General features: G+C 42.3%; 1 long non-coding RNA gene across 3 annotated transcripts in view; it reads right to left on the bottom strand.

Annotated features, from left to right (window-relative positions):
* Window positions 1–5797: 5797 nt before the first annotated feature.
* Window positions 5798–24010, bottom strand: part of LOC114011669 (uncharacterized) — a 268684-nt gene continuing 250471 nt past the window's right edge. For all 3 annotated transcript variants that reach the window (XR_008746639.1, XR_008746640.1, XR_008746638.1), the window contains one exon: window positions 5798–10321. This is a non-coding gene — a long non-coding RNA (uncharacterized LOC114011669). The remainder of the gene's footprint in view (window positions 10322–24010) is intronic.

Here is a 24010-nt window from a genome sequence, read left to right as displayed (position 1 = left end):
ACAGTGTCTGAATCATAAGAACAACCAGCTCCTTCAATTTCACACATCAATACACTGGGCCTTTTCAGCATGCTTGCCTTTCCAGACCCCAAAAACAAAATAAAATAATAAAAGGGGTGGGGAGGTGGGGGCTGCAGTTAGGAGGCAATAAAACAGAATAGATCCATATTTTTTTTTACATCTGTGTATTACCTCAGCCTGGACCCCAGAATAAAGAGAGGAACCGTTTATTTCCGTAATGTGCAGAGTTCATGGTTTTAAAGCTACAATTACACCCTTTTCATCTCTTCAAAAGACATTTCAAAGCTGGGTTGCGGGACCCAAAGAGAGAGAAGAATCTCTGATGTCCATCCAGCTCACAGAGAAAAAAACCCCTGCATTTTCTACCCTTTGACGTAGGATTAAGGAGTTACAAAAAGCCATTTCATGCTTTCTAAAAAAACGTGTATGTATGTGCTTGAGTACCTTACATTCTAGTGGCTATCGGGATGGCATGGGTACCATCTAGAGTCTAGAAATAATCACAGACTTCATAAAAGCCAGCATGTATGTTAAGTCCTTATGGCTCAATGACAATAAGAACCAAATACTTTAAAATATTTGCACACAAGAGGTGTGAAAACCTAAGATGTAAACTCCCTGGGGCCTGTGCAGAACAATCTAGTGTATGAACAAAGTTTTTTTTCTGGTTGTATACCCATGGAGTAAGATAATTTCAGAGTTTTAACTGAATGCATTGGTCTCCATCATCATGCAGCACTGGAGTACAGCCAAAACTTAGCTGCCTTGCATTTCTTCTAAATTTCTGCAAACAGAAATGACCGACCTATCTAGAAATCTTCAACTACAGAACACTGCTGTTCCAAAATCCTGGCTGTCTTCCGATTTTTTTGTATGCTCCACAATCCTATTAAAGTCAACACTAATATGAGGCAGCCAGGACTACCTAAGGCTATGAAGAAGCCTAGGCTTACGGGAGAGAGCTGGTTTAAATAAAGGGTATTACCTCTCCTTACAATCACCAACAAACTGAAAACAGCATCAGTTGGGCTCAGCAAAGGTGGCAACCAACTGTTGGCAGTGCTTGAAATTTTTGGAGAATTCCTTTGGAAGATATGCAAGTGGGCATCACGTCCCCATCAGCCCAGATCTCCAGTGGCTCCACCAGAGCTAGGATCTCACTTGGTCTCACAGCTCTGATTTCAGATGATCTACTGTTTGGAAACACACAACCAAGCTGATCTGCACAGCATTAGTTCCCTGTCTTGCTTCTTAGGAACGTACCATAACACAAATACCTGGTTTGTGAAATCAAACATCATCTGTCCCCTTGGTCTCCTTGGCCTGCCATTCACTTGCTTCTTCTAAAAGAAATGAGATTACTTCCATAAAACAAGGGAAAACATTTTGGAGGGCAGTGCTTAATCTTCATGTCTTAAGTTAAACTCATGAAATCTGAACTGACACTACAAATATAGGAACCAGAGGAGACTATTTTTTCACATTTGCAAGCATCTCTTCACAACCACAGAAAAGTTGGGAAAGGCGAGTATAATGCCAAGAAATCAAAGTCCAATGTGAAGACAAGTGTGCTTGTTAGCAGAAAACACTTGATGGAAACAAGATCAACTGGCTGTGACAGAGCAAATAGGGCACTGAAGTGCACTGGAATTTCTGGTCCTTTATAAAAAGGATTTATCTATAAACTCACGAAGGGACATAATCTTACCATCCATTGCTGGGGGAGCAGGGAATATGGAGAATGGAACCTGTGGTCTCATCTGTAACTTGTAAACAACCGTAGGTTTGAGTTTCAAAGGAGTAATATGAAGACCTGCTGGAGATGACTTCACTAGCAATTTTAGCTCACCTAAAATAGTGCACGTGTGCCTGTGCAGACACACAGGAGTTGCAGGGGAAGTGTACAGCACATTGCCATCGTTGGAGGTCATGGTCAGGAAATTTAAACTAAAATTCATCAGCTGTTTGTTTCAAACATAACCAAACCAAGTACGCAGCACAATGCGCCACCTCCTCCATTCTACAGGTTTGCTGAATGATACAAATACTGCGCAAAATCCATCACCCATGTCCTCTAACTGCCATTATTTCAAAAATCTTGAAATACTAAAAAAGCCTTTGACCTCAGAAAAGCCTAATTACTGTGTATGTATATAATAGAGAAAAATATGACAAACCCCGACACAGCTGTGGTATACCTACCTTCAAATGAACGACTTCACTGAATATTGGTGGGAGTACTATTTGTGCAACACTAAAGCATTAAGAAAAAGAAATCTGCCATTAATCCAATGATGATAACAGCATAAGTTGCCAAAGACACAGCAAGTATTTCTTTTTAAAAGTTACTGTGTTCTGCCTCCCTCTACATTTCTATGAGCCCTAGCTCTGTAGGTCGAGACACAAGCCATCTCATTACCTGAGCCTCTGCAGCCTGTTAGAGACTAGATTCTCCTTGGTGTATTTGCTTTTTTACTGGTCATTCCATTTCATCAAACTAAAGCCATTTTATGATGAAAGCACAAGTATACTAGAAAACATAACTATGGAGACTAACCGCAACTCAACCTTATCTGCTCAGCACTGGAGTGATGATGTTTCCCCACATTTTGTCATACTCAGGAGCAAATTTATAGTATATTGCAAAAAAAAAAAGTAAGCTTTCAAAGCATTTTCAAAGGGGGGAGAAAATAGAAATAGAAACACCACACTTTGGAGCAAGAGGACAGAAAAAGAAAAAGAAAAAAAAAAAAAAAAAAAAAGACATGTTCAGGAGAAAATACCAGAGATGAAAGCCTAGCCTCACTGAATTCCTGGATAAAACAGCCATTGGTTTCAACAGGGTCACGATCTCTGTCAAGATCTGAGTCTGGATTCACTTTTGAAGTAGGTGTGGCCAAAGAGCAGGAGGGAAGAATTAATGCTAATATAAAATATAACTCTCCCTCTTAAACAGCCCATCACACATTTCATTTTACATTGCTATTGACTACAAAAAGGGTGCAAGTGGTTACAAAACCCATCTGTCTGGGTACACCCTACTTTTCACCACAATATCCTTTTCTGTTATCTTTGTATTACACAGCATGATTTTTTTTGTTGTTGCTGGTGGTGAATGGGATGACAGCATTAACACAATTGTTATGCCACATGCCAGAGCTGCATGAATTTTACGACAAGCCACTTTTCACCATACATAAACCAGCACCACACATCTAGGGGCACAGGTTTTGGTACTGCCCTGAGTCAACCGTGATTACATGTTACCTGCTTCAGTGTTGTATTTGTGTGAGTTATGTTTGCACCTTGTATACACATTCACACACACTACATGTATACAGCATTTCTGAACGTATAGGCACACGCATCCATGGATGCAGGAAAAGCACGAATGTTGGAGCCACAATAATGCTGCTCCTGGCTGGTGATAGTATGTTACTGAATTTGTTTCCATGTTAATGGATCACAGAAAAAATCTTGTAAGGATTATTTTAATTTGTAAAACATTTGTATTCCCTACTGTATTGCAATAAAAGGAATGTGCCAACTGCCAGTCTTTTAAGAAATATGATACAATTCCTTGTACTTTTGGTTTGAAATCAGAACTGAAACACATTTGCTGCAGAAGAACTGATCTTTATGGCCCTGGCAGGAGGTGAAGGCTGGTAGTCAACTCCCTCCTTGCGGCTGTAATCCCTTCATGGGAAACTAGATGTGTCACTCTGTATCCTCTATCCGCTGATTGTTTTCAGAAAAACAGAAAGTCTCCATGACATCACAAAACGCACAACAAATCTATGACTGGAGAAGGCTTTGAGGTCATGCATACACCAGGCAGCACAGCCAGCTCACAGCCGCAAATGGAGGCAGGATTCTGGGTCCTTTGCTGGGAAAGAAAAAAAATAAATTACTGCCTGCATATGCTACCAGTAAATCAGCACTCACTTAGCCACACTAGAGCATGAAACTCAGCATAACAGATCTTTCAGAGCTCACAGGAGAGGTCATAGTACAAGAATGTTGAACAATATAAGAATCTTTTGCAGGTAAGCAACTTTAAGGTAGGAGGTGTAAGTTGTTGCAACAATAGAAACCTCAGAGGAGATCATCAGAAAATGATTAACATGTTTTTTTCAAAGGAATGTGCACAATTGACAATATTTTCAACACCAACATGTATTTCAAACTCCTCTGGTGTCCTGTTTCTTATGCTTTATACACACACACACAGAGCTCAGATTTTGGTTTTGTTTCATTAACTCCGTATTTCTCCTACTTATAATTACTCGAAGCATTATGATCAGATTATTCACACATTCATTTATTTGGAATAATTCCCATTAAAGAGACTTTCAGAAAAGTAACCTAATGCTGAACACAATTTCTGGTGCACTGCATTTTTTATATTTAATATGTCACTTGATAGTTTGTTAAACTGCCCGATTTGATGTTTGTTATGAACATTCGTTGCATTGAAATCCCAAACAAACATCAAGGATACAACTCTCTTCACAGAGTATATGCTTTATATCATTTGTTGATTTTCTTTGGACTCTCACTTTCTTAGTGGGATTATACCAAAATAGCATGACACTCAAATAATTTTTTTTATAAAACCAGTTTCTGCTGAAATTAATACAATATTGCACCCTCATTTTGATTTGATGAGTTAGCCAACATCCCAGGTGAACTGGATGATACTAACCTGGCTACAACGAACGAGGGCAAGAACTTAACAGACAGTTGCACACAGCGGCTGGCTGTTACCTAGCATCCTGAAAGCAAAGTTGGCTTTTCCTCGCATGAGGAATGGACTGAATTCCATGCCAGTACTTCCCTTCTGTCAGCAAAGAGGTTGCCCACCTGGGTACCTACCACCGAGGAGGCACAGGGATGGGTCAAACCTGGCCATGCTCCAGCCCTTTTGTCTGATCACTTGAACTAGTTCATCACGGGGAAAGCAACTGGGGAGAAGCTCAGCAGACAGCACAACACAGGGATAAGTTTGGAAGACCGATGTGAAAACCACAGCCCAGGTGGGAAGCCACAGCCACTGACAGCATCCTGCAGGAGAGCAGATCAAGAGATCAGGCTTTGATCAAGAGAATATTGCTGAGAAAAGGGGGACCAAAGCTGCTGTTTCACTTTCTGGAGTCACCTCTAGGGACAACCAAGGAGAACACAATTACTGGGGTCAAATGATGCCTCTCTTCACTTTCACTTCTCCAAAAAACTGTCATTCCATTGGAGCGTCAGGAAGGAGCAGACTAGGAAGTGGTGTGAGTTTCAGTAATGAATCAAGGGCAGGAAAGAGACATAGGAAACTCAAATCTGTAGGAACTGAATGCTTTGCCTTGGCCACAAAAAGACATTCAAATGCCTGTCTCCTTTTCCAGTTGCTTCTTCTTCATACCTTCCCAAGAAACTCCAGGGACCAAGGCAGGGGAGCTCTGCATCCAGCGAGGCTGCTGGCCATCCATCCAGACATCCAGGCTGCTCACACACTTCTAAAAAGTATCTCGTTCATCCCAGTATTTCAAATGAAACCTTTTCAGACACAAGTGAGCTCACTGCTATTTAGCACCGAGACACATTTTTTATTTTGTGATTCCAAAGACATTTGGATCCCTCTCCCCCATCCCCAACTGCCTCTTACTTGGAAAATTCCCAATTCTTCAAGCATGATGTCACGATGTGTTTCCATGAAAAATTAATTTATAATTATAAGCACTATATTGTAACTTCTTTGCATGGTAAAGGATCACACAGAGGGGAATTGCGGTTTAAACAAAGATCTTCTATAATTAGTGATAATAACAAAGGAAATATTCATAATTACATCAAAGGATTCTTCACTGAGTATTGTTTTTATTTGCTTCCTGAGGGAGCACAGAGTTCTCTGAAAGATAACACTATTTTAGGCAGATGTAGATAAATAAAAAAGGTCCATCTAGAGAATCCAACTTCAGACCGAAGCTTGAAAAATACTCCCAAATCCCGAAGAAGGTTTCTAATTGCTCTGATTAGAGGCTGGGCAGCAGTTCTCTGCGAGGTTTGCAGTCCTGGTGGGTCTGCAGTGTGTGAGCACCTTTCCAGATGAACACGACACACGAGGCTGCAGCGTAGCCTGGGCGTCTGTCTCTGTATATAGGAGACATAGTCCGGGGATTAATTTCATCCACCAGCATAAACATCAGACTAATTTTGTGAAGCACAGATAGCTAAAAGTAGCCGAGAGTAATGTTATGCAATAAAACCTGGGATATGTTTCCCCTTTCCAGACCAGGGAATCTGACATAGCTTCAAATAGAAAGAGGCGGCAGTCTGACCAGAACGCAAAACATATTCATTTCATTCCCTTCCAAAGAGACAGCGTCTGAATCTCCCCTACATTAAAGATGCATGCCCACTGTCATATCATTTCAACAGCTTAAATAGTAAATGACGATCAAAATTTCACAACACTTCTGCCCTCCCCTGGAAAAAAAAATAGGTCAAAAATAAATGGAAACAAACTGGCTTCTGCTCCTTTTTATGCATTTGGGGGGTGGGTGGGTGGGTGTGGGGAAGAGGGAGATAAATCTGCATAATACTGAACCAAATCTCTTTAATTCCAGTCAGCTTTTATCATTCAATCACCGAGTCTGTATGTGGAAAAATTCATGCTAATTCCCCCTAGCAACAGCCGCAGCCTATCGGGGGAGCGCGGCACAGGCAGCTGCCAGCCAGCAAGAATAACTCTAAGTAGGTCAGGCCTGCATTTCTAAAAATGCCACGGTCTAGTAACCCCACTGTCCCGTCTGTCTGCCCTGCCCCATAATAACCTCGATTGCTCGGTGACACAATGACATACTACCCTGTTCGGGCGCAATCAAATCACGCTGCATTATTCTGCTGCGAGCATCGCTGCTGGATGAAGGACCCGTCGAGGGGCAGCATTAATCAGGCAGCCATTCATGTCCACTAGCACTTCACTCTGGAGATGGGGCCTGCATTAATGACCAGCTGTTTGAACTAACACAAACAAAATAATGTCTTCCACCCTGCTGGCTGTACAGAATACACTATTCTAATCAGGCAGGTTATGCTCATTGACTAAACCTAAGATGTAAATTAAACAGCCCCAGAAAACACCAGCTTTTGTAACCTTCTATTAATTAAAGTAAGTATATTTAAATTATACTACACACCATTCAAAGAGCTAATGGTTTAATATACAGAGTCATCTCCTCCTACAAATTTGTGTTCACAGTCAAAAAAAAAAAACAAACCAAAAACCCAAACCAAAAATAAAAACCCAACCAACCATCCACCCCCATTTGCATAATGCAATCTACCTATCCTGCTAAATTAAAGAGTGGCATAAACAGAGCTGAACTGCATCCAACTTCTGCTGGGAGCAGGGAACCACACCAGGCTTCCAGCAACGGGGCAGCGTGCACCCTGAGAGGCAGGCACAGGGAACATCGTGGCGGGGTGCTGACCAAAGCCCTGCACGCATCTCCCAGCCCTACCGCCGAGGAAAAGCCAGGCCGAGCAGATTGAGCACCTCCCTGCAATCCCACGGCTTAAACGCTGCCGAGTTGCCTGCACAGACCTAAAAATAATTGCAGAGGTCAGAAAGCTGCTGGCGGGCTCTGGGCATGTGGCTTTAAGAGCAGATCGCCGTGCCCATCCCGCGTCCCCTAGCCGCCCTGGGGACTTCTGTGTGGCTGCAAGATGCTGCACCAAGCCCTTTCCCTCCTCCCCCACGCTCCCCCAACCAGAGAAGCCTTAATATAAACCACACCAGAGCCCAGCCACTCTTCTCTGGGGTGGTATCTCATATCGAATCTGTAATGCCGGAACAGAATTTCGGCATGCCTGCTTTGTGTTTAATTACACCCTTCCTTCTAAACACCTCCTTGCGGCTCGCCCGCCTCTCCCTTTGGAGCATGCCTCGTGTCACGCAGCTGCCTGTGCAGGGGAGCCAGGAAGGGCATTTGCTGGGATAGATGGTTCATCTGCATTTTTTTTGCTGCAGGTTTTACACTTCCACTTGTGAGCGCGTGCCCTCTGGCAAACTGATAATTCAGTCTTCACCGCCGCAGAATTCAGCAAGCCTTGTACATGTAATCCATCCGCAGCTGGTTTAGGAACACAGCAGATTCATTAATCCATTTTGCTCCTTCTTGCTTGAACCAGGCTCGATAACCAGGTTATGACTGTCTTCCTTTGCTCCGTGGCACCCATCACATAGCTATTCTTGGAGAGATACAGTCACTGACGTAACCATGGACTCCTAATTACAAGATGCTGACATCTTGCTTGTCTCTGCAGCTTTGAAGCTGTGAGTTAAGTCTCTCTTCCTCCTCCGCGCTTGCTTTAAAATGCCTTGAGTTAGAAGCACACGACAGTTTCAGAAAGGCATAGGAGTGGCATAAACCCCTTCGCAAAGCCTTCTGTAATGCCAAGGTTATTTTTCTTTAAGCAAACAGAAAACTACAGTTTGGGAGTAATAAGACTCCTTTGCCCCCAGCACAAGAATGTTATCCAACAGCTGGCTAAATATAATCCAACACACAGGGCTGCCTTTGTAGGCTGGGTAACAAATAGTGGAAGGACCAGACAGGCGTCTTGCAGGGCAGCTCACCATGACTATTGGGAAATCCCCTCGTGAACATTTTAGGATGACATTATGGTCTATGGATTTGTATAAAAGGGTAGAAAAAAAAAGGGGGGGAGGAAAAAAACCTCCAACCTCTTTCTCGGTAGGCAGCTGCTAGAAGCTCTGCCAAGCTCTGCAGCTCAGTGCAGCACTTGTTTCCCCTGTTTCTGCATTGTTCCAACGTGGCCGAGCCGAGCTGCCTACCAAACTAAATATAAATATGCCCACGCTGACGAGTCTACCTGCTCTAAAAACACGGTCTCCTCCATGCACGTTCAACAATAAAAAGTACGCTCAGGTACATTTCAGATAAATCTTTTGCCAAATGCGAGCATTGCCTTTTCTCCATAGATGAAGAATACCTTCTAATGAGAGTTTGATGCTGAATAGTTTTTTTTTAAAAAAAAGTAAATATAATGCTGAATATAAATGCTCAGTTGAGCATTTAGCCATCTGATGACTGTGGTAGCCAGCTGGTCTAGAAGTCATCTGGGATGCATTTATTTTGATTAGATTGATCACATTTCTATTTACAGTATAGAATTTTTCACCATACTGAATACAGCTGTGTTTATAAAGATTTTAAAATGGAGAAAACAAAACCCCATAGTTTCTTGCAGCACAGTGCAGAAGATTCAGTGCTTCAAGGTGTTAAGCGGAAAGGATCTGCTTTCACATTTCTTAAAAGAATTCTGCCTACCATCTGTTTTTGCAAAGTGCTGCCTCAGTCAGGAAATGGGTGTAGGGCTATAGCTGAAAATACAAGCTGCAATCAAGTCTGACCCAGCAAAGTAACAAACTTCCTCTGTAAATTGGTCAGAAATGTCTTTCTTTCATGTCTATGCATGCTCACACACACACAAAAGCACATACATACAAATATATATACACAGAGTGCATGGCTGCTGTTTTCCCTGAGGATATCGCGGCAGCCACCTAGCTCATCAGTTCCCTCCCTGACAGCATCAGGAGTGTTCGAGCTAGAATTTACAGTCCCTCTGTCCATACGTTGCTTTGTTAATCAAGCCATCCTCTCTGCAGTGAGAATGCACAGAATCAGACAAACGGCACGTAGCATTTCTTCTTCCTTTGCATTTGCATTCGCTCGCTCTCTCCTGCTCCCATGGCTTTGCCTGAAGAGGCAGGCACAACCGATACCTTATTGCTCCATCTCCAGCACAACGCTGAGGTGAAACCCGACTGCAGCACTGTGGCTTCCCCATGTTAATCCTCTGGAGCAGCAGAGGCTGGATTCTTGCTGCTGATGCCCTTATCGAGCACTGGATTACTTTACATAATATTTCTTTAAGCTTTCACCCACCCCATCCTAGATTAACACCCCTCCTTTCTCCTCCCCTCCTCCCCCCAAAGAAAACCCCAAAATCATCACATATCGCAACCCTTTGCTTCCAGAACCAACAGAAAAAACAGGGCTCCATCGCTCTTCTTTCTTAGCAATGTGCAGACGAGTGAGTTTCGAGTCAGCCAAGCCGGGGTGAAGCACAGGCAGCGAGACTGCAGCAGCCCCAGCAGCAGAAACAGCAGCAGCCGCCCAGGTAAATGGGGGGAAAACCAGGCTGTGTCGAGAGCGGTGCAGCATCGGAGCTGTAAGTAAAGACAATCTCGCTTCTTCCGAACGGTGCAGCTTTATGCCTGCAGGAACAGAGAAAAGGGAAGACCCAGAATTAAAAATACAGTTGAGAAGAAACAATAACTGTAATAAATTACTGTAACTTTATTTTTCTGGGCTTTGAGGGTTTTCTGGGGGTGTGTTTGTGTCTCTTTTCCTCTCCCCCTGCAAAGTCTCCTGTGTTGCTGGATGCTACTGTCCAAGAGTGCGGAGTCACAAAGGCTCACTCTCCAAAGCGCAGTGAGACCAGCATCACATGAGAAACCACATGACGCACCCAAATCGGATGCTGATGTGGTCCACTATCGGGAGGGGCGGGGGGGGAATCTCGACCGAAACATGCCCCTCTCTAGTGCTTAGAAAGAATTTCCTTTTTAAAACATTAAAAAAAAAAAAAAAAAAAAGCCAAACCATAAAATTCTCCCTATCTATCCATCTTCAACACCAGCGCTCCAGGAGGCAGGAGAATGCTGTTCCACAGATACTAGCTGGATGGCAGCAATATTACTTCCAGGCTACGTTATTCAAAGCTGATTCCACTTAAGTGAATTCCTGAAAAGCATACTCCATGTCTTCATAACATGAACAGGCTCAGAAAACCAACTCCATTATCGTTCCCTGCAATCTGTATCCAAACCTGTGTTCTGAATAATTTATTTGAGACTAATAAGCTGTTTGCCAAGACCACTCCTTTTCCCACTCAGCCCCACTCTCGTGAGCAACTACAGCAAGGAACAGAGGGGCATTCACTGTTTTCATAACTGGTAATTTTAATAAATGCACTGTCCCACAAAATAATCAGGAATAAATGAGCAGAAGGGGTTTTTCCTCACATATGGACATGACAGGGCTCTCTCTGGTTTGCAGACGGTGGTAACGTTTTCCTGATATTGCCAACTCAAAAGCTTTCAGTCCAAGTCAAGAAGCAAACACTCTTGTCTGCCAATTCCTGCAGAGGTGTTGTGCCACGCTGTTTAACACAGAAACATCTGGACACCCCTGGCAGTCCCCGAACCAGAGCACGCAGCTTCGCAACGCTGTTCGCTGTCAGGGCACCAAGCAGTTAACATCCTTGGCTGTTTTACCATCTTGCCTATAGGAGCTTGGAACCGAGGGACTGGTTCGCTTGAGAAACAAAAGCAAAAAAGCTGACCTTGATGATCGATGGAATTGCTGCTGCATAAAGTTATCATCCAACAGTTAGCAGTTTGTAGCTTGTTTTACTCCTAACATTTGTTGAAGTGACAGAGCAGGTGGCACAGAGTCCTCCATCCCCTTTGTTTGCAAAAGCCGGGCACCACCTCGCAACGCTGCGCTCCCTGGCTCTTTACACTGGAACCATACGCGGTGTCAGGGAAATGTAAGAAGATAGCTGCTGTCAATCCGCACAGCTGTTTTGCGCAGGATCCCATTGCAAGCTCTGAAGTTATATGATGGAGATCAAGCACAGAATTCCCCAGAAGAGAGAGAGATGCCTAGCACTCACACGGGGAAGTGCAATCGGAGCAAAACCCGAGTGCTCCTTCGTGCCAATTTCAACCTTCCCAACTGTTCACGCAATAGCAGATTGCAAAAATTTGCACAAGGCAGTTGTAGCTTGTTCTCATTGGCTCCTATCAGAAAGGGGGTTTGCAATGGGCTGCACCTAGGAGTTGCCTAAATTCCATGTAAAATCCAGTTGTAGCATTTACCCTCAGCCTGCAATTACAGTTCGGGAGAGCCGCAGGACTGCACGTACAGAAATCGCAAGTTTACCACAGTCATCTGAGGGCATTTTCACCTGCGGGGTTAATAATTTCAGCATCGGCAAGTCTTTGCTGGAAAATGATATTGGTACACCCAAATTCAGCCTGTAGCTAATGGATATAATACTATTTTCAGATGCGGTGTCAGCTCGTATAGAGAATAAAGGCCACGGATGACTTTTTCTCAGTCTAAAAGGTAAATGTTACTGAGGTAGGGACTCAGGGCAGCAAAATAAATATCTTCAGGGCTTTGGATTACAAGAGGAGCTGTCCTGGTGACCAGTCTCTTTGTTCTTAGCATATAGCAGTTATAATACCACTGCTTAGAACAGCTTCTGATCTGTCCTCACTAGTTTCTAAGACAAAGCTGCAGGAGTTACTGACTGTGAGCTGATGATCTTTCCCACTTGATACCAGTAGCTCCTTTATCTGTTCTGACTTAGAATGACAGATATGTTGGTTGGAAGAGTCCTCTGGAGGTCACTTAGTGAACCCCCTGGCTGTCATCAGCATTACATGAGGCCAGCTGCAACTTCCTGAAAGGTCCTGAAAACCCTCAGAGATGGAGGTTCTAGAACTTCTCTGGGTAACCTTTTCTAGTGCTGTGCCTCCCTCCCTGGGGAAATAATGTGCAAGAAATAAATGTTCTTTCTCTACTTCTTACATACACAGCCTTCACTGCATGCTAGTGGGAAACACTGAATTGCACACATTTTCCTAAATCTAACACCGAAACCAAAGAGAAGTGGAGTCAAGGAACAAAGAGACTTTCCTTTTCATACTTATTTAACCAAGTTCAGCTTAAATCAGTAACACCTCCAAATTGCCACTACCTGATGATCATTTGGATATCTAGATGTTTCCAGTTCAACTATTAAGTAAACCACTAAAACCCCAGTGAACACCCTGAGAACAATCCCAGTGTTCTGCCATGCATTACCCCTGAGAAAGGGGAAAACCCCAAGACCAGATACATGCGAAACCTGAAGTACTGTCAGACGTCAGAATTAGGGCTGAACCAGCTCCTTATGAGAGACCGCTCTATGCACATAGGGCTTAAAAATCTAATTCTTACACTCAGATCCCTTCAGATAACCTCCCCACTAAACTCTTTGATAACAGCATGGGTAACTAACTCTTTCTTCTCTCTCCAAATCTCTACCATCGGTACTTTGCTCTGTTAGATACTGTTAACTCTCAAAGTAATTCATTGGCAGACTCTGAAATTGCCTGTCTAAAATGACTTTCTCGGTCGAACTCCACAGGACATTTTCTCCTCCTCCATACAGTGAACAGAGAAATAGGAAGCTGTACAGACAGAAGGGCTGAGGGCACAGGTAGGGATTTCTGGTTGACATCACTGCTGCCTGACTTCACATGAAAGCTTTTAGACTGGAAGACACAGAAAGAACTGGGCTTTTTTTGGATGCTGCCTTAACAGGCCATCAATAGAAGTCTTCCCAACATCAGCTTGGTGCCAGCATTTGAAGATCTGTTCTCAAACATTTGATCATAAACCCTGCTCTGTATTAGTGCAGCTTTGTCTACCTCAGGGATACGTGAGCTGTGCTGGATTTGATGTAACTGCCCACAGGGGACAGGCTTTGGAGCTAAAGATTCAGCAGCAGGCTCTAAATCAACGTAAAGAATGACAGCAATATACAGAGAGGCCAAAACAAGCATAACTCGTGACTGCTTAAAGGCTACTGAATTTTGTGGAGGGGTTTTCAGCTATACTTCTTCATATGGCTAATTAGCTGTTTGGTACAGACCTTCACTACAACATGCATCCCTGCAAGTGTAAGATTCACTGAAGGTCGCTGAAAATGAAACTTTGGATCCCAGCTCCAAGACAGTTGCACTGAGAGAGCAAGACCTAAATTCCTTTCAACACCAGACGAGTGTTGGGGCTTGAAAGAGGAAAGCTACACAGCCGCCTTCAGGGCACCAGCTTTTCTGTTTGGGGAAAGTCCCTTTTGGGTCTTACTCCCTGAAGTCAAAGGAAGCAGAACTTCACACTGGTTAAGCATAGCAGGCACCGCAGAGACCAGACAGAAGGAAGAGAATTTAAACCAAACAAGTATCTGGCAAATAGTTTAACATCCATTTAACTTTTTGCTTACTACAGCCAAAACCTGTCACCCCAGTGTCATGCTAAACATTGCTTCCCCCAAGCAGTAGGGACTGGAAAATAGCAGAAGCTTGGAAAAATGCTATAGTTTCAGTCGAAGGAGAATGCCACTAATACGCTTGTGCATATCAGTAAAAAGCAGAGTTGCTAATTCTGATAGAAACATACAATTGCTAAATTCTGCAAGGAATGGTCCATTTGAATGCTTGATAATTCTCAGCAAGTATCAGGCTTGCGGTTTGTTTTTCAGTGACCTTTCCCTCCATAATCTGCAGATCAAGAAAGCATTATCATTAGGCTTGAGGTTTCAACCCAAAAGCCAGTCAAAACTCAATGTTTCACTGAACTTGAAACCTCAAAGCGAACCTCAAACGTGCAAGTCTTATGGACTCAAACCAGAACAAACATATGTCAGTGAACAAAAACCGCAGAGCTGCACACGGGTCTAAATACTGAGCCATGCTGGCTACTGGCCAAGGCATGAAGTGCCCTGTGCTTCACACAAAATACCAGTAGGCCTTTAGTGACCACAGGCTATGTCTAGACACACATTGCCATAGCTTAGAGACATGCGGGTCAACTTTATCTGAGACTCCAGGTCCCAGAAGCAGTTTCTCTACAGTGTACAGAGCTCTTCAGCAGGGTAAATTATCCTGCAAGGAGTTTTGTGTGACCACAGCTAAACTCCTTTGGTGCTTGATGGGCTTTCTCATAGCCATCTCCTGATACTGCTGAGCTGTGTGGCACCTGGAATGAAGATCTAACTACTGTCTCATACAAAAGGTATGCTTTGGTTGTCCATCAGCTTAAAGAAAGAGCCATGATTCCACCTTTTGGTAATTTTCAATAGAATAGCCCAGAATCTGCCTAGACCACCTTAGTAAGTGCATGTAAAAGTAAAAAAATAGGGAAATTCTGCTTCTGCATGTTCAGAACAGAGACCTTCATCACAAGAAACTGGTGAAGCACGGATCTGTACTTTTCTCTTGCATTCATCTGGAACCAGATCAATTTATTTGAATTAACTGATTATTCAATAGGACTCTATGAAAAATTTCCCACATTAATTCTAGGTTATATGGATGTGTGATGAGCGGTTTATTGCAATTAGCCTCCCAAAGTTCTGGGTATCCCAAATAATAGCACTGGCTACATGCATTTGTATATGCCAGGTCTTTAGTATTTGAGATTCTGTTTCCAGTGTGAGTACCAGTGCTATGTTTAAAATCTGAGTGATGTTTTCTCCATATTCAGCCATGTTTGATCATAGTATGCACTTAAAAGGACTAAGTCTACATAAATTAAGCCCTGTGTTGTTGGATCCCTGCAAACTGTGTGAGAAAGAAGACTTCAGCAGAAGGGGAGCAGAAATACAGGAATTCAACAGAGCAGAACATGATACATTGATGTAAATGCAACCAAATGATAATCAACACTGAAAAAAATATATAATTTTCTTTGCATTTGTGGACGCATCCTAAGGTTAATATTCCCATTATTATGCTGACTTACTAAAAATTGTTTCCTCCAGTTAAGTTAGCCCTGGGGCCAAACTCTTCTCACGGTTCACAAGCAACTGACATGATGTATATGCCAGTGCAAAAGGGGTCAGGCCATAAGTTAATGTAGAGTACTGTAATTATTGTAATGATGTAAAAAGAAAATAAAATTTATACAGAAGATTTGGAAGTGTGCATTAAAGCACACATCACTTGAACACACAATTTGCAGGAAAATAGGAATGCTTCATTAACCCACTCTTTATTTAACTTCCACTTTTCTTATCATTGCCTTCTAATTTCCTGAAAGTGTAGAAAAACACTTTTTTTGGACACAACAGGGGGACATTTAATTGCTGCGAAACACATCACCAAAAGCATAACCACTGAACTGGGCCACAAATCTTCCAGTAGATTTGCATTCATTTTGCCTCATGACCTTATGACTCCAAAACTCAAATGTTGCTTTGCTTAGTAAACCTGCACTTCAAGAAAAGCATCTACTCTGAACACACAGATTCCTCATTTAAATACCCCGGTGTCCTTAAAAGGTCTTACAGCCGTTACTGTTGGGTTGATGAGCACACAACACTAGGAAAAGTGATGCAAATGCCAGAAAACAAGGAAGTTGTGTGAGCTATCAGTTCTTCATACAAACGAATCAACAAATCCTAACACATTTCACCAGCCTGTGAGAAAGCTTTGTGATACAGAGGTTACGTGGAGATCAGAGCTGCACATGCAATAGCTAGAAGTCAAGGAAGGGTTCTGAACTGCTCTGTCAATTAGCAGCCTACCTATATAAAAAATTAAACAACCAATGGTTTAAGGTTGAGGGGTTTTGGAGGTGGGGTGTTGGGGTGTTTCTTTTTTTAGATTATAAATTATGTTACACAAGGAAAAATATACAGAAAGACATTACAACCAACTCCTTAGTGAAACCGCTGACAGAGCAGTTAATATTTGGTCTTGGGCAAAGGGCTGGTTTCCTTTTGTTGGCTGCCCGGTTTCAGGCGGGTATTTTACATGAAACACATTACAAGTTCAAAGTGGAAGAACTATGTTTTTTCACCTGTGAGTGGTTTCAGCTTAGACTTCAGCATTACTGTCAGGAAGTCAGTTTTTCCATGCTTGTTACTGTAAACAAAGATTGTATGGCACATCTCCAAAAGTGATAGAAGGTCAAGGACCAAACTGCCAGAGCAACAGACTGCTTCCAGAAACCAAAGGCACAACACTGAAGTGAGAATAACCACACGTTTAAACCCTGTTTGATGTTCTCATCACCCAGTTCTTTGGGCAGCAAATGAACACATGCAAATACAACCTCACATACTTTTTTTAATACATACACATCTACAGAAATATATATACTTGTATATGTATGCATACTTATATATACTTACACATACTTTATATATGTATGTGTATATATATCTATAAAGTGTACATATCTAGCTGAAATGGTGAGTGAACAGGTAGGGAGAGGAGCCAGTAGCATCACTTATTATTAACATTGCTTCCCACTCACTTCATAACAGATGCTTTTATCTCTATCAAACCTCAATCCTACCTCTACTTAGTTTTATTTTATCTCACTTTGTAAACTTACAGTTAAAACAACATTAGACGTTTCCAAGAAGAGTCCTTCTCCCCAAACAATAACATTTCTATTGATATCTTCTTTGTAAAGCATTAACACTTAAAAAAGCTATAGCCAGAATTTCTGATTTTCTAAGCATGTATCTTGTTCATCATGGCTTTACTTTTTGCTGCTCCTCAGATATGAACGCAAATTTCTTCGTGAACGGAATTCACTCCCTTCTGCCCTCGTGTGAGGCTTGTAACATTACCTAACTATACACGAGTTCTATATGTGCATTTTCCTCCCCAGGCCCCCAAGCTGAGGTTCTGCAGTGAGTATTTACAACCACAACTGAAGCCAGTAGTTGTGTCACAGTAGTATGGCACAGCGCATCCCCAGCCGAATACCCTAAACTGGCGGGGACTCCACACTACTGCATCTATCCTTCAGCTTTATGTCTGTAAAACAGGGATAATATCAGCCCATCATCTCTTGTGTGACAAAGATTAATCGGATTGTGGATCAGTAAGAAAATGCACACATTAGCTGATGACAAAACACATCTCTCTGGAGCAGAGATCTCAGAGCACAGTAAACAGAAAGACTAAAAACAAAGGGGCACATGTACATCAACTCACTATATCCATCCTGCTCCAAGAAAAAAATGGGAACTTCTAGGAAAAGAAAGCATATATGATCAGGCACACAGAGAGCAAATGGTCATGTACAAGCCTACACATTACCGAGGGACAATTTTACTGCTGGTGCTTCCTCAGGTCTAAGTATTAGTGCCTGAAACCTTATAACGTTCTTCTAACTCACCTGTGTGTGCAATATTATGAACGGTGTACTTGGGATCATTATTCATGCCACGGGAAGTAACAGGCTGCATATTTCTGTTGAACTATGAACCTTAATCTTTCCATTACTTTAACAAACACTTCCTAATGGCAGTCCACCTCACCTGCTACTGTACTAACCAAGCAGTATCCATCACAACACTACAGCCTCTCGGGGAAAAAAAAAAAAAAAAAGGGGGTGGTGGTGGAAAGATTAAAAGCAAAGTAACAGCAGAGCTTAGGAAGGATGGTTAGATGACTGAGTATTATCAGGAATGAAAATGAAGTCAGAAGAACAAACCAAAAATGAAAAGCAACATCTCAAATTTATTCAAAAGCCATGAAATCCTATCAGTTTAGGCTTATGTACTAAGCACGCACTTAACATTCTCCCACCTTCAATATGACATCGAAACACATACTTAACTGGTCTTCTCTGGTAAAGGCCATTTTCTGAACCAGAACTACATCACCCACAGTGCAGATGTTATACTGGCTGAGCGACATAAAAGCCTCAGGCACATGTTATTAATTTGTGAACTGCAGATATGTTGAATTGTAAACAAATTGTGAAAAACTTTCGGGAGCTCTAAAAATAATTTTGGCCAACAGGATGAATGCTTCCTGGTCTTACATCCAACATCAAGAAGTCATTTGAAAATGTCTTCTGCACTCGGTTGCCATTTAAAAGTTGATTCAGTTCCTCTGACTCTGGCATGTGTAACTAGATTCAGATTTGGAATATTTGGTTTTGCTCATCATTAGCATCTCGTCCTGTGTTTTTAAGCATTTCAAAATATCTCAAAACAAAACCTTCCAAATTATGACAGTGAAATATGATAAATGAAAACATAACCCTCCACTCTGTAAACCAGACTAGAAAAATGTGCTGTTCGTCGTATTTGGACCCAACAAACAGTCTGTGCTCCACTGATACTGTTAGTTACTTACAATGTTAAATATTACAAGACATTATTAAAAGGCATTTTGACCAAGCCAACCTTTACTGTAGGTTTAACAATAAATGAAGCTGGTACCCAGCCGTGCTATCAGCCCACATACCTTTTTTATTGCTAATGAAGGCCAACCATCCAGATTCAGGGCAGAGGAGTTCCTACCGTAAACACAAACTCTCTTCACCTCTGCGTACAACAAAATAACCTTCACCTGTAAGCTTCCAGTCGCAATAATGAAGCCTGTGACCACTGCTAATGAACCTTCTATTGATAAGCCTGAACAAGCCTTGCAAATACGCTATATAAACAACAGTGCAGGTCAGAACGCTTTCAGCAGCCCCTTTGTGCCTGGCCACACTGAGCAGCGGGGGCTTCTGCTACACATCGGTCACCCCCAACAACACACGTCCTGCAACCTAAACCTGTTTATAACTAGGATTGAAAACAAACATAAAAAGTAAATTCCTGTAAGAATGAAATGAGAACAATACAAAGTGCCTGTAGCATGCCTTTTGTTTTATACATTGTAGTAGGAATAATTATCTAATTGGCACAAGTCCTAAATTACATCTTTCTACCCCCAAACTATAAAGGATGATCTCCATGAAAGCAGGGTTGTTGTTTTTTTTCTATAAGCTGTGTCTTCCTAATCCAACTGTCTCCATCCCATTACCTAAATAAAAAGCACACCTTATTTATGGATGTACTTTTCCAGCAAAGCACACTCAAGTTCCTTACTGCTTTTGCTCTCCTTAAACCAACAAAAAACTTCTTCAGACTTAAAGGATTTGAATTTCACGTATGGTGTCAAAACATCTGGATACGTGTAATGCAAGAGCCTTTTTGCTTTTACTGAAAGCAACCGCCCAGCTGCTGTTGCACTGTGTCCAGACTTGATTTCTTTCAAGAGAAAAATATCACCCTCTTTCCCAGCTTTTGGGAAATGAAGGGGTGTTTACCTGCAATATGAAAATAATTTCCAAACATGAAACTCTTGTCAGAGATACCAGTCTGACAGGAGACAGACTCATCTCAAAATGAGTAACAATTTGATGAGATACATTCTTCTCTTTTCAAGAATTATTTTTAAGCACTTTTACAAAAAAACCCAAACAAACAATGACAAAACAAAGAAAACCAAACAAAAAACAACCCACCACACACAAACACACCCCAAAATAAAAAATCTCACATTTTTTTAATACAAATGGAGAGAATGAGAGACACACATTTGCTGTGCCTGCAGCAGGCCAACCTATAGATCAGCTCTCAGCTGGACCACAGCATCCTAATGCCAATTTCTTTTGTTAGGATAACCAATTTAAAGCCAGCACTTCAGTTACAGAGGATCTGGGCATAAGTTGCAACCACTAACTGTCAAATATATACATATATGCATATGCATGCAGGCAACACAGATGTTTACCTATAGCATTTCAGTGTCCTTTGGTTGACCAGAGGCACCTTTGCAGTCCCAGAGAACTCTGTCTATCTTCCTGCCCCAGCCTTCCGTGCTAGCAAATTGATAGCAAAGGTTGTCCTTGTAAAACAAGTAGCAACACCATATACCTCGTTCTCCAGCACAAGCTGGAGCTTCTTCAGCCAACAGAAAGAGTGGCCTGCATGCACAGAAACACTCACTGTTGCTCTCTTAATATCACATGCTGTGCTGGTTTTGGCTGGGATGATTTCCTTTATAGTGGCTGGTGTGGGGCTACGGTGTGGATTTGTGCTGGAGACAGTGTTGGTAACACAGGGGTGGTTCTGTTATGGGTGAGCAGCACTTACACAGTGCCAAGGGCTCCCCTGCTCCTCACCTCCCCCACCGCGAGCAGCTGGGGGGCACCAGGCGCTGGGAGGGGGCACAGCTGGGACAGATGTGGGTCCCAGCTGACCGAAGGGATATTCCATACCATATGGCATCATGCTCGGCATATAAAGCTGGGGGGGAAAGGGGAAGAAGGAAGGGGGGACATACGGAGTGATGGCATTTGCCTCCCCAAGCCCCCATCAGGCATGATGGAGCCCGGCTGTCCTGGGATGGCTGAGCCCCTCCTGCCCGCCCGGGGGAGTGGGGAATGGGTGCCTCCTGCTGCTTTGCTTGTGTGCACAGCTTTTGCTTTACTGATCAAACTGTCTTCATCTCAACCCACCAGTTTTCTCACTTTTAACCCTTCTGATCCTCTCCCCCCCCCACTGCAGGAGGTGTGAGCGAGTGGCTGCCTGGGGCTTAGTTGGCGGCTGGGGTTAAACCCTGACACAAGCCAATAATCAAATTAACTGCAAAAACATGGCAACCAGTTTTTTCATGCAGTAGTCCTTCAAGCCTAACAGGATTCCTGATTAAATAGCAATTTTTATTCCTCTGGATTATACATGCACATTGAAAGGAAAACCAGCCCCAGAAGAGAAGAGTGCCAGCTTCATTACCCTCACTAAAATGCAGTCCAGCAATACCTTACCTCAGGGTCAGTGGGGCTGGTCAGCACAGCCCAGATAATAAGAAAAATGTAGATAACAGAGGCTCTGTACTGTGACTCAGATAAACACAGATAGCTGAACACATTTCCTATTGGCCCACTTACTGAATATTTCAGCAAAGAGTTAATTAGACACTACTCTTTTAAGATGGACAGCCTGGTGAAGAAATACCAGAGGTGGAAGTTAGAGGCTTTCATTTCCCACCCTGTAGAAGACTCTAAAATTCCCACTGAAACACTTCCAGTATGTGTTTAAATAGGAACAAAGTGCCAAATGCTAAGAAAAAATCTCTTTTATAAAAAAGACATCTAAAATAGGAAAATAAAGCATCTCAACGTCTCTTTGAAAAAAAGGTAAAGCAAGAAATAATCTAATGCATTTTTATAAATCATTTTCTTCTAATCTGTATTTACAGGCAATTTTGTTCATTGATCACCAAGTTGTTACATCAGAGAATTAAAAGTTGGTGGGGCATGTTTTCACCCACATTTCACATGTTTTGTTTCCTTTTAGATAAAGCTTTTCTTCTGAATTTGCTGTGTTTTTAACCACAGTTGAGGAATAGTCATTGGTTTAATGTTTCATCTTTTAAATTATTGATTAAGCCCTCGCACGCACTCAAGATTAACTGCAGTTTAAAGCCATCCACTTTTAAGAACATAGGAAGGTGCATCTGCAAAACCTGGGTATAACTCAAGGAATACAAGTTTGCACAGCTCCAAAAGAAAGAGGCGACCAGAGCAAGATAACACAAAGTGATTATGTTAAAGACAACTACTCCAGGAAAACCTAAAGGACAAGCATTCTCTGCTTGGGAAAAAGAGCCAGGACACTAGGCAGACATAAAAATACCACATTGTATATGCATAAGACTGTGAAACCCTTCCACGACAGCATACTCCTGCAGTTTGCCTGTCTATGGCACACACTGTGTCTCAGAAACGGGCATATCTTAATGAATAAAGAAACAAATGTGTAAGTGGATAAATATAGTTCTTCCACTAACACACAATCTTTTTTATTTCCCCCCTGTTTTGAGGTTTGGCCAGAGTTCAAAGATACGGAAACTCTCAGCCTGTTCGGTGGACAGAGCCTGGTGGGAGTAGAGCCCACTCGGCTTTCTTCACTTACCTAAACAGGGGCTGAATTTGATCCCGTCTACAGTATCTGCAGAAAACACATCCATCTACAAGCTACACAGATCCTGAATTGGCATCTGACATCAACTCGTACCCATTTGTACATGTGAAATTTATATTATTTGGTAAGCAGGCCAAATACTTCTCTACATTCATTTCTGGTTTTACAGTACATCCATTTAAATGGCTCTTTTTCAAGAACAAAAATCAATTGAAACTGTACATTGAACAGGAGAGGAAAAAAAAACCCAAATGCTTGAATTAATCCTACCTAAGAAAAGATTTTGAAAAGGGATGCATGGATTCCTGCTGAATGAGTGGCAGCACAGCATTTGGCTGTAATTTAAATCTATATTATATTTAATAAAACCACAGTGTGTTCTGTTGTCCTATTAAAACTGCATTCTACCTTACCAGGTCTGAATAATTTGTATAAAATCGATTGCTACAGTTCTTAGTAAGAACTCTAATTGCATTCCTGATATAACTTAAAATGATAACCTTATCTTAATTAGTATTATGCTACAGAAATGCTTCTGAAAGCCACAAGGATTAACCTGCATTTTTAAAGAGAAGCCTTCGGGCTGGGTTTTTTTGTGGGTTTTTTTGTTTGTCTTTTCTTTTTTCATTCCATCTCCATCACATGAGCTAATGCTAGTTTATCATAAACAAAAAAGAGCAATAATCAAATTGAGAGAGAATAAACCACCCTGCTGCCACCTTCTCCGGTCAGCATGAGTTTCGGTGCGTAGGCTGATCTCTGTGCACAAGCACATGTGCTACTTGCAGGGCTTCTCCACTTGGAGAGCAAAGAATGTACTTGTATGAAGCATATGCGTCTGGTAACTCCCCAGCACACGGCGCGTTTGTCTCGACTCTCAGAGAATCACCAAGTGCTGTGACTGAGCTGGGTGTGGGACAGGAGCAGGGTGAAGAGCAGGGGCTGGGACAAAGGGAACTCTGCCCTTCGAGGGCCTGGGGGAAAGCACCACGTGGATGCACAGCCAGCACACACAGCAGAAGAAAACAATCTGCTCAATTAAAGATGAAATTAAAAACCAACACAAAAAAACCCCCAAACTCCAACAAACAAAACCAAAAAATCCCACCAACCCCAAAAAACACTAACCCAGAAAACCCCACACCTGCCACACACACAAAAAAAACAACCCAAAGAAACTCAAACATGCCAGCACCCCAAAACAAAATCAACCTGAAACATTCACATGGGCGATGTGCTCCAGACACCCCATCAACGGGGCCCTCTGATGACAGAACCAGATTTAATTCCGAATCTGTAAGTACAGCTGCCCACCGAGCTCATCAGCCAGTCAGAT

Source organism: Falco peregrinus, chromosome 3 (assembly GCF_023634155.1).
Source record: "Falco peregrinus isolate bFalPer1 chromosome 3, bFalPer1.pri, whole genome shotgun sequence".
NCBI classification, from domain to species: domain Eukaryota; kingdom Metazoa; phylum Chordata; class Aves; order Falconiformes; family Falconidae; genus Falco; species Falco peregrinus.
Note: the sequence above shows the minus strand (reverse complement) of the source record. Positions and strands in the feature narration are given on the sequence as shown.